Source organism: Polypterus senegalus, chromosome 1 (genome assembly GCF_016835505.1).
Source record: "Polypterus senegalus isolate Bchr_013 chromosome 1, ASM1683550v1, whole genome shotgun sequence".
Lineage (NCBI taxonomy): Eukaryota > Metazoa > Chordata > Cladistia > Polypteriformes > Polypteridae > Polypterus > Polypterus senegalus.
The window spans coordinates 34911829-34918089 of record NC_053154.1 but is presented as its reverse complement, the minus strand read 5'-3'; positions in this window follow the sequence as shown (position 1 = coordinate 34918089).

The following is a 6261-nucleotide window of genomic DNA, read 5'->3' as shown; positions in this document are numbered from 1 at the left end:
ACAGATGAAAAGTAGAAAGAAATCCCACCATTTATTCCAGGCCATCATAGGGTACACTTAATCATACACCCAAATTGACTTGTGGAAAATGTATTCTTATCGATTTTTTGGATCAATTTATGAATAAGGGGGAGTCAGTGTGTATCTAAGGAGTATGGCACCCAAGACAGGCGCCAACCCCGGTGAGGGCACCAGGCCATTCATTCAGGCAAATTCATTCATAAAACCACATTCACTAATAGCACACCTAAGACACATCTTTGAGATAAAGAAAAACAGGAGTCCTGGAAGGACATCCACAGGAACTGAAGCGCAGGACTCTGAGGCAGGAAGGCGACACACTGACACACAATCATTGAGTACCTTTATTTAGGAAATTATTATGAAGAAGTGTGTCAAGAAACACCAGTGGGGCTCCTTCATACCTACACCAACACAAATGTGCATTGCCAGCAACCGTACTGTTACCTTTAACAAAGTCACCATTTTTCTTCCTTCTTGTAATACATGTGTGTGTGTTTGATGTTGCTGTTGTTTGTTATTTTTCTTGTCCCTTTGTAAAGTAATTTCTATCTATCTATCTATCTATCTATCTATCTATCTATCTATCTATCTATCTATCTATCTATCTATCTATCTATCTATCATATAGTACCTTTCCTATCTATCTATCTATCTATCTATCTATCTATCTATCAATCATATAGTGCCTTTCCTATCTATCTATCTATCTATCTATCATATAGTACCTTTCCTATCTATCTATCTATCTATCTATCTATCTATCTATCTATCTATCTATCTATCTATTGTCACAAGAATGATAAATAGACATCATTAAGGTTTGGGGCAGGCACCCATATAATGTGCCTTGGCTGCAAAAAGGTATTTAAAGATAGTGAGTTGTTCACTTTGTTCGATCATTTTGCTCAATAAATAAATGACCAAGTATAATATTTTTGTCTCATTTGTTTAACTAATTTCTCTTTATCTACTTTTAGGACTTGAGTGAAAATCTGGTGATGTTTTAGGTCATATTTATGCAGAAATATAGAAAATTCTAAAGGGTTCACAAACTTTCAAGGACAACTGTAGGTTACAAAAGTACCATATAGTCAGTAAATCAATAAAACGCTTTTTCCTGAAGCAAGCTAAGGTAAAATTTCAGTTTGTCTCCTTCTAACACACATTTTCACAGCACAGGCATGAGGAATGAACAGCCACCCCACGAAACCCAACGTACCTTCTGCTAAGATGTCTCTCATCACGACAACTCACACATCAAAACAGCAGGAAGGACATGGCGTCCTAAATGTTTGGCTAACTGCCTGTCAGTTTTACTCTGACTCGTGGCTACACATTTATTTTGAAATCTTCTGAATGCTATGCTGGGTGGTGAGTGGACTGAGCCCATCCTGGCAATGTCAAGAGCAAAGCTTTCACTTGGCACCATAACGCCCACACCATTCTGAGCTAAGACTGGCTTGCAAAGGAGTAGTGAATGATTTTCCTGATAAAAGAGGATCTGCAATGCCCTGCAGGGTTGGTTGATGCAAACATGGAGCTTTAGTGTAATAAAAGAAGAAGCTCATTTGCAAAGTGAATGAATGATGAATCAAAATGGTAATGTATGAGGTGAATGAAGATTTCCAATGCTAATTGTGTGATCACCACATGTGTGTTAGTCTTGACTCATCTTGACCATTTCCTGTATCGTGTTTCAGGTGGGGACCTCTTCACAGGCCCAGTCAAGGTCTGTAATAACCCGCCGGGATGAGAGGGGGGCATTATCGCTAATACTGTCATCTGCTTCTTTCTCTGCAGTGCCAAGACGTGGCCCCTTCTGGTTAAGCCCCCATTAAAACCAGGCTGTCCTGGGAGGAGGCGTTCTTACTGGCACAAGCGACCGGCAGGACAGAGCTCTCCTAGTGAACCGACCTTAGCTATCCAGCCCCACGACCTTTCTTTGTTTGCCTTGAATATCCTGCTTAACAAGATGGACGCCAAAGAGCATTTTCTTTTGTATTGATCTACAGGGAATAAACGGGACCACCACATTGGTGCCCCAAATTTTCCAGAGTACTGGAGTCCTGCACCTGGCCACAGGTGGTTAAAGGTTTTTCTTCACTTGCTATCTCATGAATTTAATTGTTGTTATTTATATATTACAGTTTTTCTCGATTGGTTTGGCTCATTTATTGAAACAGAAATTACATTCTTAAAACTATAAGATCATTTGGCCAAACAGTCTTACAGTTCTGCGCAACATTACAGCTCACTAGCAAAAGGTCATATCTTTCCCAAAACTGTTCATACATGCTTCAAAATAGATTCCTTTCCCATATAAAGAGTCAGTACCATCAAAATGTCAAAGATCTTTCTCAATTGCGTTGGCTCATTTGCATTCACTTAGTGCGTTTTTCCAAAATAACCTGGATGGTTTAGCACAACACCATGGATCACCTGCAAAAGCTCGTATCTCTCCCAAAATAGTTTACCCATGTGTCAAAACTAAATTCCTTTCCCATTTAAATAGTTAGTGCCCCCAAAATGCATCGTCCCTTTGGCATCGTGTAAGCACTGCAAGTCAAAATGCCTAGATGTTTTGTCACTATGGCAGAGGTCTAGCCAACAGAATACAATTATGTATAAAACTGAAAAAAGGATTTTACAGTAAGAGCAGCCTCCAAAGTTTGACATCAGACACACTGCACTCCTACTTCCAAGGAAATTGTAATCATTTTCATTGACACACATAAAGTAACTTCCATACATTAGAGTACATAAAAATGTATACAGTATTCTGTACATGTACGAAATATAAACACAAACAAAAAACAAGAAAAATTATATCTAGCCTACAGTAGGGCTTACAGTAAATAAAGTTTCACAACTAAGGTAACTTTCACTGGTTGTTGTCGTCACCGTCCCTCTCCTGGCCACCATCCTCATCCTCCTGGCCATCCACGCTGCTCTCTGTTTGGCCATAGATTCTCATCCACATCGCAGCGGATATTTTCCCTTGCGATGCAGCGAGGAAGAAACGGCGCAATGTCTCAACCATCCCCTACACTGATCCCCTGTAATGTCCTCACATGCAGCATCCATTGCATGGAGCAGGGATCTCTGGTCTTGAGCCTGATGTTCATAGACTTTCCACCTCCAAGCGGAAAAAAATTCCTCAATGGGATTAAGGAAAGGAGAGTATGGTGGTAGTAGCTCCATGAGCATCCTTGGATGGGTGGTGAACCAGGCCCTGATGAGCGCCCACGGTGGAAATTTACATTGTCCCACACGATCACATAGTGTGGTAGGTGAGGCCCTTCGAGACCTCTCTCATTTTCTGGGACCAGATGTGTATAAAGACGGTCCAAGAAAATGAGGAGCTTTGAGTGTTATATGGGCCTAAACTGGGGATGTGTGTGGCCACACCATTCTCAGATATGGCAGCACACATTGTTAAATTGCCCCTCGCTGGCCTGGGACATCCACCGTGGCCCGCTGACCAATGATGTTACGCCACGCTCTGCCCCTTGGCCAGGTTGAAACCAGCCTCATCGACAAATACAAGGATGTGAGATGTTTCATTCCCTTCCAATGCCATTATTCTCTACAATAGAGTAAAAAATCAAATCAGTCATATAGAGGAGTCATACACAACAGAAATAGAAAATTACATGGGATTGTTCTATGTTCTCCTCCACAAGTTCAATATAGCCTGCTACTGGCCACTACTCCAGTGGTTCCAAACCTGGGGTACAGGCCTATGCAGAGGCACTGCAGGGAGTATTTGACACAAAGAGGGAGAAACACTGTTGCAGTTTTAGGCAAAATGCTGTAGTCAGATAAAGCTGGATTCTAAAGGTAAAGAGGATACTGAAAACCAAACAAATTGGGAACCACTGCTTACTGTAATGTTACTATAATAGACAACCAATAACTGACTTACATGCACATACTGGTACCGCAGCTCTTTCACTCTGTCAGAATTCCTCTCAAATGGTACCCTGTAAATCTGCTTCATGGTCATCTGATGCTTCTTCAATACCCGGTCTATTGTGGAGATGCTGATAGAGTTGACATTTTGGAATATGGCATTGTCTTGAAGGATTGCATCACGGATCTGTCTCAAAGTGAGAGATTATTTGCAATCACCATGTTACAGATCTCTTGTTCTTGTTGTTCATTGAGAAGTTTTCTTCTGCCACCCATGTGAGGTTGTCGTCCAATCCTAGACGTAGAAGTCAAAGGACAACACTGTATGACAATTCGTAATGTATGCCGTATTTGTTACAGAATGAGTTACTGTACTGTAACATCATATTGCAACATCACATTGAGGTAATATATTACAGTACTGTAGGCCTACACACACACACACGGAATGAAGAGTTTATACATGTCTTGCTTTACAGTATGCACAGTACTGTATACTGTAATGACTCCATCATTGACTGAGTACATACCTGTTTTCCCTCGAAAGGTTTGGATGATGGAGGAGACAGTAGAGCGAGGCACATTAGGCTGCACTCGGCCCAGCCTCTGCCATTGTCAGGCGATGGTTAACCACATGGTCTACAATTGTGGCCCGAATCTCATCCGGGACAGCATGGTGTCTTCGTGCTCCTCGGCCTCTTCCCCCTATTCCACCACCACGCATCCTCACTCCTCCTCCTCCGCCTCTTCTTCTTCTTCCTCTTCCTCCTCCTCCTCTTCTTCCTCGAGCAGGAGGTTGCCCTTCTTGATTTACTTGGTGAGGTACCTCCATGTTCAAATGGTACTGGCCCTAGCCAAGCTCTATATATACACGTTTGGCAGCATTCACAACAATAGACAGCACCTGTCAGGTAACTAAACAAACTGTTTGGTTGGTCATCTGAGATGTGGGAAACTCCTCCTTCGTTGGTCAAGTTCTAATTTCACCTGATTGTCAATTACTGTCATGAATTTATCAAATGTTCCAAGAAATTCATATATGGTGTTCATGGTATTATGTTCTTGACTAATTTTGACAATTGAACAGACTATTGTGCATATGATGACTTACACGATGAAATCATGCTGACATGTTTTGGAGAGAACAACCATTAGACTGAGAATCAACTAATCAGTTTAGATCAGCAAGATCTATTTATTTGGAAAATGTGCTAAATGTGGGCTTATTGTGCTAACTGCAGGCTACTTGTACTTAACCATTTGCAAAGATGCACTGAGACACTTGAGACATGTACTAAGGCATTTGCAATTTGATGAAATCAATGAGAAATGCCATTCTGTTGTGAACATTTGCAAGGTGGTTTGGAGATCTGTCCATGTTATTTTGAGAATGTCATCTCGGTTTCAAGAAATGAGCCAAACCAATCGAGAAAAACTGTAATGTACAACTTTGCGAGTTATTATGCACCTTTTAACGCTGGTATGCTTGTTTCATTTACTTCTATAATTATGTCTTGTGAATTGACAGTTATCAGCCCCAACATTCCCCACATGAACAGACAAGCCCCCATAAAGCAAGGCGTCTGGTCAGTGAGCTCAAACCACGAAGGCCTCTGCCCTAAGCATGCCAGTCAGCTTTAATGAAGCACATGCTTTATGATAAGAAATCTCAATGACATTCATTTTCCACACCAATGCAGCGTTTCCTGTTTTTCTTTACTCACCCAACTTTTAAGATTAAATTTTTATCTTCATAAAATAATTTGTTTGTTGCCCCCAAAACCGCATCTGCGACTTGTGTTCAGTGGATGCTTCGTCTGTCATTTGTTTTTGGCGCAGCCACATGGGGTTTTCTGCAGCTGAGAAGCCCACCGAGATAACAAGCCCAGCCTAAAATAGTCAGCTGTGCCAGTAAGACAGCACATGGCAGTTTAGTGGCAGAATCTTTTTTTACTGCAAACTTCAAAAAGTGAACAGGCTCTTTTGGAAACTACTTTCCATTGCATTGCAATAGTATTCATGTCTTCGTGGTCTGCTTACACTATCCATTAATGCTTACATAACAGAAATTGCTCCATCTTGGCAACATCTGGCACAAGGCAGGAATGGAGTAGCAGTGAGTTGGAGAGATTAACAGATGGATTTAGTGCCGCTTTTACATCAGTGAGGATGTTTTAGTTAGCCCAGTAAGGTTATATTTAGGATTGAAACCCACATGAACACGGGGGGGAGCATGACATGTATACTCCACATAGGCAGTGCCCAGCGTCACGATCTGAAACCAGGATTCTGTGAAGCAGCAGTGCTAACTGCTACACCACCCAG